At 35.4% G+C, this 14,138-nt stretch overlaps 1 long non-coding RNA gene across 1 annotated transcript; it reads right to left on the reverse strand.

The window, feature by feature from the left end:
• Nucleotides 1-7,913: 7,913 nt before the first annotated feature.
• LOC119503870 lies at nt 7,914-9,890 on the reverse strand. The gene is made up of 4 exons (XR_005210394.1): nt 9,724-9,890; nt 9,441-9,530; nt 8,155-8,228; nt 7,914-8,033 (listed from the first exon to the last, which is right to left on the reverse strand). It is a non-coding gene; the product is annotated as an uncharacterized LOC119503870 (long non-coding RNA).
• Between the last annotated feature and the right edge of the window lie 4,248 nt (nt 9,891-14,138).

The raw sequence follows: 14,138 nt of genomic DNA on the forward strand, positions 1-14,138 counted from the left end.
TCAGTTTGCGCGTTTTCACCCTGAACTCCGCAGTCGAAGATGCTCAAACTGAATTTAAAAAGTCTTAAAAACAAGGTGTCATTAGCCGTGTTTCCATTCAAATGTCAAGCTAATTTAAAGCAAACTTCTGAAATGTCGCAAAAAAAGAAATGTGAATGAGGCGAGTTTCTATCAATTGGTTTGGAGCGAATAAACTCGGCTACAGTTTAGTCAGAAGTTGGCGCTATACGCTACGTATAGCTGTAATCTACCAGTAAACAGAGTAGAAGAAGAAGTAGAGGTTGAACCAGAAAAAAAACAATTATAACAAAAAAAGTTCTAATAGTTCCTTCACGTCAGGTAGTATTGGTCATGTTTCATACCGTCCAGAAACGAAGACAAACATTTACACGTTATGGAAATATCAGAGAAGACGCCGACAGCGGAAACAGAAGATCAGCCATGTGAGCTAAATGTTCACTACGTCAGAACTTAATTGGCAAAGTCATTTCCATAATCTATTTAGCGTATCAACTCTTTTTCCAACAAAGGCAAAAAACTCCCCAAGCGAGCGTAAAAACCTTTTTAATCTCTCCATTAAAAAAATTAACCGATAAACGACCCTCGTTAACCGACAAGATTAGTGCGTCGCATGCAGTGGTGTGCCAGCTGCAGAGTATGAGCAAAACAGACAACTGAGTTAGCGAGTGTTTGGTTTGTGCTACGTTAGCAGCTGTAGCATTGCTGGTGGCCTTGTGCTCGCCGTGTCCGTGTGTGGGGGCGGTGAGTATGGGGTTGTCCGTGGCGTTATAGCTGTGAACGTAGCAGTGCAGTGTGTGTACAGTTTACATGTCGCTTAATAAATGCTACAACTCCTCAAGACCCGAGCCAACTTCCTGTATCCTGCAACACCAGCTCAGACTCGCTTAAGGTGGACCAGCTTTTCTCCTAAAAGTGACAAGCCACCTCTCTGAGTGTTGCTCAGCTTTTCAATTAATTTTTAATATTTCTTTTAACCGATAGCGTTAATCGGTTAACGGTTAATTATTAACACCCCTAAATGCAATACTTCAAGATGTGCATAAAAATATGTGAATGGAAACACGGCTATTTTCAACGTATTTATTTCTGCAGTTTTGGATAACACGCAGCACAGAATGTATAAATAACAACACATTTGTTGTCCTAAACAAGATGTATGTTTGAAAACGACACAGGCGGCCTTAAAGCAAACTGCCCTCACTGTAAATAATAGAGATTGATAAACTGTAAACAATTTGTTTATGACATTTTTGGAAATATGGGGTTTTTAATTTCTTATCGTGATTTATTTGTTTTAAAAAAAAAACTTTATCTTGTTTTGTTAATGTTTACAGAAACTGTCTCGCCTCTCTGAAATTCATGTAAAAATCTTAAATGTCCCCAAGGTAAAAAAAAAAATTCATGTCCAATTTATCATCCTTGTAAAGTCATAAAAGTTGTGGAAATATTTTCCTAATTTTGATTTTTGCCCTGTTTGTTGTGTTTTTATTCATTTGTATTCTCCTGTTTGAATGGTTCAGAACGAGAAAACGACCAATCAGGAGTCTGAGTATCTTCAAACCGGCCAATCACAGAAAGAAGGGAGTGCTTTCTTTGGAGTGTGAGTGTGGAGGAGTAGGAGTAAAGGAGTAGAGTAAAGGAGATTAGGGCGTGGCAGGTGACGAACGACAGAAAAAGCCCTCGGCTGTAGATCACTAACCCACAAAATCATCTGTCTCAACAAGTCATATCATCTCAGGTTCAGCTTTTAGTTCTTCTTCTTCTAAAACACACATTGATTGATCTTTTAGTACAATAATTAACACTAGACAGGAACTAAATGTAGGATATTTCTTTTGCAAAATTCTGTGTTATTTTTGCAAAAAAAAAGGAATTGTATCTGCCACTTTGGAAATCTCTGCGCTAAATGAAGGAATAACATTTAGATCTTATGTCAATCAATGTTGGATATATTTTCCGTAAAAAAACATATGCATGGTAAATTACAGTGTTCGAATTACATCTATTCACCTATCCTATAAAGAGCCCTATTTTTCGGGGGTGGGAGGGTACTGTAACTGATCTTTATTGTCATATAGTGGTTATTTGCATAAAAACACAATTCGAAATATAGGAAATACATAACTGTAATATTTTATTTAAATATTTGCTTTGAAAAAAACAAACTTTCATCAGTAGTTTTAATTATGTATTTGAAGCTGCTTAAAGATGGTATTAGGAAGTTAAACAGGTCATAATTCTCTCTATTATCTATTTGACATTGCTGTGAAAACATCTCCTTCAAACATCTGGATTTATTCAAATTTCTTTTGCCAAAAATCTAATTTTATGAGATTACATTTGAACACATCATGATATAGTTTACCTTTGCCCAATACTCATTTTGACTTGAACGCACCATAATGTAACTCAATGGAACCTCCGTTAACGTTAGTAGCTCCGTCATTTAACTAAGCAGGGCTTTGCACTGTAACATTACTAACTCTCTTCCTGCTGATTTGAACATTTGGTCGAGTCTGAACAGATGGCTACACGTCTTTTCTGCTCCAACTATAAGTAAAAGCCTCCTTAAATAAAATCAATTTCACCTTTATGAATCTCCAATAAAGGCGACTAAACGCTGAGCGATGTGGTAACAGCGAGTTGTGACTGGATCAGAGTGAAATGTCAGCTACATGTTTGAGGTTAGTCAGTGGAAATGAGTTATGTGGTTTCTCTAAACACAGCAGAGCAACACAAAGACAGCCACTGTTTACACCAACAGGAGGGTAAATACTGGTTATCAACCGGCACAGAAAAACATCTATTTTATAGCTTAAAGCTGCTTCTTTCATCATCAATCCACTTTGGATCTGAACCAAACCTAATTAACTTTTTTAAATACATTTTACTCTATTAATCGCTGTGTTGTTAAATACATACTTTCTATTAGGACTGGTACACCTATCTATCTATTGATTCGATATGTATTGTGATTTTTGTTTACTTTTTTTAACCCTAGACTAGACCATGGGAACAAGTTGAATCATACACTCCTAGGGACTTTTACTTTGGAAAATCTCTAAATTAATCCAGTAAAAATGTTTGGTTTTCATCATGTATGTAGTCAGAGATGTCCTGAAGTCAAATATATCAGAATCATTGTCAAAAAGTAATTATTAAATTTTTTTCCAGCAACCAAAAGATCAAAAGAATAAAAACATTTCCGTCATAAATTATAATCTCCCCTTTACAGACACGCCCACTTTATGATAATCACATGCAGTTTGGGGCAAGTCAGGACACCGACACACTGACAGCTGTTGTTGTACATTTTGAACAGATACAAAATGTGCAATTAATCACGATTAACTGGACAATCATGCGATTAATTGTGATTAAATATTTGAATCGATTGACAGCCCTACTAAAAACAGATTTAGTGCAGCTCTTCACGGGACGATTCAGGAGGAACTCCTAAAGCGAACCGGCGTGTCTGACTGTAAGACTCTTTGTCCAAGCTCGATTCACCTCGTCATTCAGGCTCCTGAATCTGTGCTTCTGTTGACATTAACTTTTTTAAGTCATAGATATATCCATCAAACAAACACCACAGCTGTTAACCTTTCAGTATTCCGGTCATCACTCCCGACCTGTCAACCAACCACTTCAGACAAAACAAAGGCTTATTCATGAATCACAAAGCCAACCGAGTTATTCGCCCTTCAGCAAGAACGAGAATCATTCTCAAAATGTCAAACGTTCCTTTTAAACCCGCCCAAACCTTAACAACAGCTCAATAAAGAGACGCGCTAAAGGTGCTGAATGTAAATCAAAATTCAGTTGCACATACGTCAACTTTTCCACAGCATTTCTTTTTGAAGTTCAACAAAAATCAAAAGCACGGACCAATGAGCAGCCAGCGAAGAGGCGTGTTCATCCAATCAGGTGCAGGAGGAGGGTGATCTGTCATCAATTGTACAACCCTCTGTACTTTAAATAAAGCCTGTTTCTCAGGTAGGCGTTTGCCACAACCAATGAGAGGATCGGACAGATGGTTTTATAAGAATGGCACTCGTTGAATGAGTCTAAAGTCAATCGTCTTGGACTCACAAAAGTCACTTTAGTTCAATACCTAAAATAAAACTGCAGAAGGGAAAAAAAATGTAGGAAAGTCCCTCCTCTCCTCTACTACCATGCACACACACACACTTTTGTGTTTCTGTGTGTGTTGAATCAGGTATATGTGACAGGACTGAACACGCCTGCAGCATTTAGTGAGGAATGTGGGTTACATCTCTTTGAGAGAGAGAAGGAGGGAGGCGGGGTTAACCGGAAGAAACACTCAACACCACCCGTCTATTTTCACTTCCTCGCTGCAGCTTTTGAGGTCGACTGTTGTGGTTTCAAAGTGAGATATCTCAACAAATATTGGACGGGTTCATCATGATGTGGTTCAGACATTCATGTTCCCGTCATTTAGCGCCATTATCAGGTCAAACACTTTGGTTTAGAACTAATGACACTGTGAGTCCTGATAGAAAATAATAATGATAAACACCAAACAAGTGATGTACTACTGACTTGTTTCTCTTCTTCTCACCATTTTACAAGTTATTTTCAGCAGCCATTTCTAATAGATCATTTTGAACACTACGTTTCAGTGTATTTACCGCCCCCTTGTGGTGAAGCCAGTTGATGTGTTTTCTGTGGAAGCCTCTATTAGCTGTAGACTGTAAATTAGGCTGTCAATCCATTAAAATAATTAATCACACATTTTTTATCTGTTCAAATTGTACCTTAAAGGGAGATTTGTTAAGTATTTAATTCTCTTATCAACATGGGAGTGGGCAAATATGCTGCTTTATGCAAATGTATGTATATATTTATTATTGTAAATCAATTAACAACACAAAACAATGACAGATATTGTCCAGAAACCCTCACAGGTACTGCATTTAGCATAAAACAATATGCTCAAATCATAACATGGCAAATGGCAGCCCAACAGGCAACAACAGCTGTCAGTGTGTCAGTGTGCTGACTTGACTGTGACTTGCCCCAAACTGCATGTGATTATCATAAAGTGGGCATGTCTGTAAAGGGGAGACTCGTGGGTACCCATAGAACACATTTACATTCACATATCTGGAGGTCAGAGGTCAAGGGACCCCTTTGAAAATGGACATGACAGTTTTTTCGTCGCGAAAATGTAGTGTAAGTTTGGAGCGTTATTTAACTTCCTTCACTACAGGCTAGTATGACATGGTTGGTACCGATGGATTCATCAGGTTTTCTAGTTTCATATGATGTGTAAATGTGTCTCACCGCTGGTCCCGGGTACGGGCTGAGATCACAGCCTTCCTTCCAGGACAGGTTGAGGCTGCTGATGAACTCCAGGAAGAAGGGATGAGTGCCGTTCAGCATGGAGAAACCCAAGATGTTGGACTGATCGTCCACCACGTCGTCCAGCCGCAGCAGAGGGAAGTCCTGAAGACAGACAGAGAGAGACCAGAGGGAGACAGAGGAAAACGATGTTGTGTGATGTCGGCAATTTGTTGTAAAAGAGGGAGTTGTGAGTTGTGCGATGCAGAAACAACAACAAGGTCACAGTCGGAAAGTTGAAGGATGAAAGAAAAGCAGGAGGACAAGACAGAAACAAACGAAGGGCGTGAACAGTGTTGTCTTTTGTAGGCTTCACTTAGTATGTCATGGTTGATACCGATGGATTCTTTAGGTTTTCTAGTTTCATATGATACCAGCATCTTCACTCTAGCTTCAAAACTGAGCCCACTACAACCTCTGAAAGATCGATTGTGTTTATGCGTTTAAGAAATTAGTGGCGTTATCGCGTTAACCTTGATTTGTTTAAATGAGATACATGAGCATTCAGACTTGATGTAAACACAGTTCAAACTAATGAGTGTGATTCTTTGACAGTGCAGAAGGAGATCAGTGTTTGCAGCCTGTGGGCATGTAGCAGCAGGTTACACTATATCTGTGTGTGTGATTACAGGTTACAGTAATAACAGCCTTGTTGGGTGGAACAGCAGAATAATAACTCACCGCTAAAACACAGAACCTCTTTTCTTTCTGTTTCACCGGTATGGGAGTTGACTGAAGACAACATTTCTTTCAACATACTATACTATGACTTTTTTTTTTATCATAAATCTTTCGACATACTATACTATGACTTTTTCATCATACATTTTTCAACATATTATATTATGATTTCTTTTCATAAAAGTTTTCGACATGCTATACCATGACTTTTTTATCATAACATTTTTCGACATACACTATGACTTTTTTTCATGAAATTTATTTCAACACACTATATTATCATTTTTTTCATGACATTTTCCGACACATTATACTATTATTACTATATACTGTACCATGACTTTTTATTATTTATTTCTTTGAGTTTCCCAGCAGTAATGGGCTTCCATATCATATGAGTCACATCAACGCATATTTACCAAGAAAAGGATGATGCTCACACTTACTGGATTGTTGCATCATAATTGTTTCCAAAATTGGAATCAGTGTTACAAGATGTGGAATCATCACAGGGAGTGTTTGTAATAAAATATTGGTGTCGCTGATACATACTATGCTATAGCTGATTTTCATGAACTTTTTCAATATAGTATACTAAAACTTTTTTTCATGAAATCTTCGACATACTATACTATGAATTTTTTAATAAAATGACTTTTTTATCACAGTTGTTGACATAATTTACCATTACTTTTTTCATGAAAGTTTTTAAACACTTTACTTTCTTTTTCTGACATACTATGATTTTTTATATATATATATATATATATATAGTTCAACCCACTATACTATGACTTTTTTCTTGAAATTTTTTTGACATTCTATACTATGACTTTTTTTGGACATACTGTTTTATGACTTTTTTCAACAAACTATACTTAGATTTTTTAAGACATAGTTTTACATTTCTGACATTTTTTGACACATTATACTATTATTTTTTTACGACATTTTTTGACATACTGTACCATGACTTTTTATTACTTATTTCTTTGAGTTTTCCCAGCCGTAATGGGCTTCCATATAATATGAGTCACATCAACGCATATTTACCAAGAAAAGGATGATGCTCACACTTACTGGATTGTTGCATCATAATTGTTTACAAGAAGTGAAATCATCACAGGGAGTGTTTGTGATAAAATGTTGGTGTGGCTGAAGCTGTAAACAAACTCATTCAAACAATCTCGGATAACGCGTCTTTGTCCGCTTTATTGTCTTTTTAAAAATGTCAATTTAAACTCATTCAAATTGATTCAATTCATTGTCAGTTTAAACACATTTAAACTCAATATGTCTGTTTTTTTGTTTTTTTTAAACTGTTTTCTGCATTGACTGATACAGCCATGTCTATCTATCTATCGATCTGCTTTTTCACTGTTAATAAAGCTATTAATAACGCTGATTTTGAAAAATGATTTTATTCCAGTTGTCATTAGACTCATCATTAGATTATGATACTATCGTAACAACTGGTTCAGTTGGATTGGGAAATTGTAACTTTTGAGAAACATGTTGAAAAACATACTAGACAGTTTTTATCTTCTGTTATCTTCTGGGGGAGAGCCATGTAACGTGGCCCTAATTGGGTGACATAGTGGTCAAATTGTACCATTAATCAGTGCACAGCTGGTCAAATGAAAAGACAAAACATGCAGTTTGTTTCCAGGCTATACAAATTTAATTAAGATGGTCTAAGGATGAAGTCTTGAATAACTAGAAGTGCACTCAGAGAGCGCAGACCTCCGCCATGGCAGGTTTGATGAACGTCCACATGTGTTTTTGTTTATGTTGAGATGAGCGGTACGTCGCTATTTTTTGATACACACATGATGCTCTGTCACTTACCTCTTCTTTCCTTCAGTCTTTAGTCATGAGGTCATCGTACGGTTTCTCTTGTCAGCGTTTTCAGCAGAAACAGGAGTTGTTGTCCACCTTCTTCTTCCCAGCAGCTCTTACATCACCGTCTGTTCAGTACAGAGGATGATGATTCACACACCCAAAAAAATATGTCAGAGGTTCGTAGAAATATAAACTGAAAATGAAAAAGCAGAACAACATAATGGCACGTACTGTAAATGTACGTACGTGTAAGAAAAGGAAACTGCATAAGCTGTTTCACGGGATGCTCGAGATGCTCAGCATGTAGACAGCAGAGGTGGCTGTTAAACATTTCTTCATCAATTCACGAAACTAACAAAATAAAACGTATTCTAGTGCTGCACCCCCTCTTCATTGATTAGTCCACTAGTCAGACGTTTTTAGTAGGCTGTCAAAGTTAATGCGATAATAACGTGTTGTAGCGGACATTTGTGCAGAAATAACTGCTGCAGCTCTTCCAGACCAACAGAGGTTCAACGTGTCTTGTGAAGTGACGGAGCTCTGCAGCGAGAAACGTTATCGTCTCTGATTGGGTGCCGGTGTCTCCCCTGTTCCTGGTCGGGAGGCTGAAGCAGGAAAAGCACTAGGATCAGATCTAACTCATGTTCATGGAGAGACCTTCGTCTGGTCAGCTAACATTACTGCCAAGCAGCTGAAATATAGAGTGATATTGTGCTTTTAGCTGACGTGTGTCGCCTCACTGTGTTGAGTGATGCTCGTTCATGTCTATGTAGAGCGAGCAAAAGCGCGAGCAACATGACGCTGACTTTCGTTGACTTAACGGCCACAGGTGTCGCTGTTAACAAACGTTTCTGAAAGTTACAGACAGTCCCTTTAAAGTTTAGAGAAGACTGTTTGAAAAAAATGAGCCAAAGCGACTGAGAGAAACTACATTATTTTATAAACATGCAAGATTTTAAAAATCGGATTTAGGATTATTGAATGATTATTAATGAAACGTCTCTGGTTGATGTGACTGTTTGTTTTAAGTCTGTTGTCTCTTTTATGTTTTTAGCTGCCATCTTGATAAAAGGACCCTCTTGTAAAAGAGATTTAAAATCTCAGCAGGATCATCCTGGTAAATTAAATAACAGTAATGGGCACAGAGAGGAAACATGTGACTGGGTGAGTTAAGATGATTTCATGCAAAAAATAAAACAACTGTTAAGTGACAAAACAACAAACAACTACAAAGTTTAAAAAGATAAATGAAAGAATGCTAAAACTCTGGTTTAAGAGTAAAAACCAACACGCACTGAAACAATGCTGCAACAAAAGCGGAATACTACCAGCTAACATGATAAAAAAAATAAAACAAGACAAACAAAAAAGCACTAAAATAAAAACAGAACCAAAAAAAAAAATGAGAAGAAACTGCAAAAAAAAAACTACAAAAAGAAAAAAAGAAAACTACTAAAACAAATACAAAAACAACAAACACAAAGAAAAACATAAAAAGCAAAAATTATATAAAAACTAAATAAAACTTAAACCTGGTAAGCTGCAAAAACAACCATAAAGGCCATCAGATGTTCATATCACTGGTTGTCTCTGTGTGTCGTCAGATGACGTCATCCAGCCTCCTGATGATTACAGTCCGGATTAGATGATTAGATGAATGACGGCTGTCTGTCTGTGTCTGCATCACACATTTATCTCCTCAGTAACAGTTTGTTCCTCAAACAGAGTGAATGCATCACATTGAGAGACACAATGATGTCCTGCTGATTACTGTCCAGAAATACAAATAAATCCTGAAATGTTTCATGCACTTACAGCAGATCCAGGTTGTCCACTGGCTGCTGGTTGCTCCACAGTAGTAGTGCTGCTGGTACCAGAACCAGAACCAGGCCAAACAACCGGCTGCAATCACAGACAGAGTTCTTCTTCTGGCCTCCAGTGCGTCTCCTTCACCTCCAGTCTGTCCACTGGAGCCTCCTGCTGTCCATCTATTAGTATGACAGCACAGCACTCTTACTTAAAGGTCCCATATTGTGCTCATTTTCAGGTTCATACTTGTATTTTGTGTTCCTACTAGAACATGTTTACATGCTGTAATGTTCAAAAGAACATTTATTTTCCTCATACTGTCTGCTTGAATATACCTGTATTCACCCTCTGTCTGAAACGCTCCGTTTTAGTGCATTTCAAATGTAATTGCAACATAATTGCGTTGCTAGGCAACAGCTTGGGTCCATGTTTACTTCCTGTCAGCCGATGTCATTCACATACACTGCAACAGGAAATAAACTGGGACACATTTAGAATGTTTACATTTAAAACCGTGTAATGGTCTAAATATTGTATATTTGTGACATCACAAATGGACAGAAATCCTGACGGCTTGTTTCAAACGCACAATTTCTGAATACGGGCTGTGTGTATTTCTCCATATATTGAGCGCTTCGATACTTTTACAGTATTTATAAAGCACTTAAACCTGCTTTATAATATAAAAGACATGAAAATCTCACTTTTTACAATATGGGACCTTTAAACAAATAATCCAAGATGGTTAGACCTACATTTATGATACAGTCATGTCTATCTATCTATCTATCTATCTATCTATCTATCTATCTATCTGACTAAGTGACACATTTTATGGTTATTTCATATATTATATTCCATACATAACAGGGTGTTTCTGCAACTACGGTCACTTTTGACTCTCCTAAATTAAAAAAAAAAAAATTATATACAATGGTTAAGATTTAATTTTTAATCTGTAACATGTCCATTTTTTTATGGTTTTCATCACTAAATGTCCTCACCGCAACATTACATTAATGTTCATTTTATACATTTTGCTTTTTTTTTTTTTTTTTAAATGTCTATAATATTTTTAAGGCATTTAAATTCATTTTCATTAAGCTTTATGCATCATTGTAAATATTGATATAATTTTTTATTTTTTTTTAAATAGGGTATTTTATGATTTTCTCTTCACCCTGAAAAATGTAGAAAGTTCCGATAAAGGTCAATGTTTATACACAAAAATATATAAAATATGTTGTGTTTTATTACAGATATTGTAATTCTAATGTCTTTACCGGACATGTTGCGTAAATTATGTTTTTGCTAATATTGCAGATAAATGTCAGATAGCGTTGTGTGCGACATTAACCTGCTAAACATTACTTTTAATGCTAAAGGTTTTTGATTATCTGAAGTTAACTGTGATTTTAAGGCCCATTTGTACGCTGAACAGCATTCTGCAACATATTCTAGTGTCTTTAAATTCATCTTGACATAATTTCATTATTTATTACAGTTATAGACCTTTTATCTTAAATTAAAAACCCAATCTGATCAGTATTTCTGTTAATAAACTACTGTGAATTTATAGTTGACCTCCACACCGAGTTCTCTCTTTCTGTGGTGCTGTTTGTCCTCTGGCCTGCTGCGTCCTCTGCTGGCTGGACGCTGATGTTACAGGAACCCCTTCAGTCTCCTTTTCTTTTTAACATCAACACAAACCTCTGAAGATACATCTCCTCTGGTTTTGATCTTGAATTCATCTTGATGGTCTTAGATGATTTCATGCAAAAAACAAACAAACAAAAAAACCCAATATGGGTCAAAACAATGAACAAAACTACAAAGTTTAAATATATGAATAAAATAGAATGAAGTTTAAGAGTAAAATCCAACACACAATAAAACAAAGCTGCAACAATATCAGAATACTACCAGCTAACAAGAAAGACAAAAAACAGACACTAAACTAAAAATAGAACAAACGACATGAGGTAACAAAAAACTGATGAAACAAAAAACACACAACTAAAAATGAACAAACTAAGAAAACAAAAAAACATACAAAAATAAAAAAGCCCAAAATAAAAAAGCAAAAGAAAATAATAAAAAAAACTACTAAAAAAAGGAAACAAATCCAAATCATACACAAAAAAAACACAAAAAGCAAAATAAAATAAAAACTAAACAAAAGTTAAAAAAAAACTGCGAAGAAACTGCAAAAAATAAACAAACATATAAAAAATAAATACAAAACACTTACTAAGCAAACACAAAACATACACATATAAAAACACTAACAAACTTATAAACAATACACAAATAAAATATAAACTAAACAACATAAAAGTTATTTTTAAGAATCTACAATAAAAATAAACTACTAAAAGAAAAAAAAAAGAAAACTACTAAAACAAATACAAACTAAACAAACACAACTCTACTTAAAAACATTAAAATACAAAAGACGGAGGAATAAAACTCTAAAATTAAAAAAAAGAAGAAGTTTAATAAACCGAAAGAAGTTCTCTCTCTGTGTTTGTCCTCCGACCTGCAGCGTCCTCTGCTGGCTGGACGTTGATGATACAAGAACTCCTTCAGTCTGATCTTCTGTCTAACATCAACACAAACGAAGATACATCTCCTCTGGTTTTGCTCTTAGATGATTTCATGCAAAAAATAAAACTGTTAAGTGACGAAACAACAAACAACTACAAAGTTTAAAAAGATAAATAAAAGAACACTAAAACTCTAGTTTAAGAGTAAAAACCAACACGCACTGAAACAATGCTGCAACAAAAGCAGAATACTACCAGATAACACGATCAAAAAACTAAAACAAGACAAACGAAAAAGGCACTAAAATAAAAACAACAAAAAAAAATGAGAAGAAATTACAAAAAAAAAATACAAAAAGAAAAAAAACAAACAAAAAAAACCCCAAACACACACAAACAAAAACATAAAAAGCAAAATGATATAAAAACTAAATAAAACTTAAACCTGGTAAGAAGCTGCAAAAAAAAACTTAAAAGAAAAAGTAAACAGAACAAACAACAACAAAAGAGCTAACAAGACAAAACAAAAGCACACACACAACGAAAAATACATAAACTAAACAAAACTTAATAAAAAAAAAAACTGCTAAAAAACAGCAAAAAATAAAATACTAAAAGAAAACCTAAACAAAACTGAAAAAAATTACAAACTAGAAGAATACCACCCGACTTGAAAATAAAAAAAATACAAAAGATAGGAGGACAAAATCCCAGAAACTCTAAAAATAATAATTATAATGAAAAAAAATAAATAAAAAAGAGAAAGAATGTGACCAACTAACATGATAATAAATGGTAAAAAAATAAATAAAATAAATAAAATAAATAAAATAAATAAAATAAATAAAATAAATAAAGTGATCAATCAAGATTTGGTCCTAAATATTAGTGACATGTAACAGAGCTGCATGTTCAATATCAAATAAAAACACACAAACATATGCATAAATTGTGTAAAATATATAAATCAGTAGATTCTTTACAGCCCCTCGATGTCTCATCATCCAGGACACCTGAACACACCTGTGTGGACTGTTTAAAGGAAAGGTCAAAGGTCAGCGGGTCAGATGAATAAAACCATCACCAGCAGCAGAGTTTTTGGTACATTGACTGTTTTTTTTATTCCAAACGTGTGTCTATATATTGAACATCAGAGGGCTGGTCCCCTACAGTCACCCCACACGTCAATATCAATAATAATGATAACAATAGAACCATCAGAATAATATCCGTCTGTCGTCTCTGTCCTACTGATGAGCTGAGCACTGCTGGTACAAATTCTGAGTAAAGGAGCAGAAACAAACTGAAATAAAACGTTGGACAATATGATGACACGTTGGACAAGATTCACTCCGTATCGTCACTCATTCACACAAAGTCACATTTTACATCGACATTCCTGTGCATTTTTTTCCTCATTTTCATCAACAATTTCTTACCTCGGACGCTGCTGGCTCGATTTCTAAAACAGTTTCTATGATAAATAATAAAACAAACAAAAACTACAGGCACTGATCTGAAATAAAAAAAAACAAAACAAGGTTTCAATAAAAAAAACAACGTTTTCCTTTTGGCTCCTTTTTGTTCCTGCAGGCAGGCGTCTGTAAAGCAAGTACACGAGGAACTGACAATTTCACCACTTATATCGAGTAATCCGTCGATGTGATGAGTCGATGTGTGGATGCTGGAGACCGCCGGCAGCTGACGGGTAACTTTTGAACTCTGACATCACAGTGTGGTGATCGAATCGGCATGACATCAGTTTTAAAGAGCTCAAGGACTCCATGAAAAAGAGAAACAAAATAAAAAAAAATATATAAAACTCCGATTGGACACAGGAAGGAAAATACAATCACAAATTTAGTTTTTTTTTTC

Source organism: Sebastes umbrosus, chromosome 15, assembly GCF_015220745.1.
Source record: "Sebastes umbrosus isolate fSebUmb1 chromosome 15, fSebUmb1.pri, whole genome shotgun sequence".
NCBI classification, from domain to species: Eukaryota; Metazoa; Chordata; class Actinopteri; order Perciformes; family Sebastidae; genus Sebastes; species Sebastes umbrosus.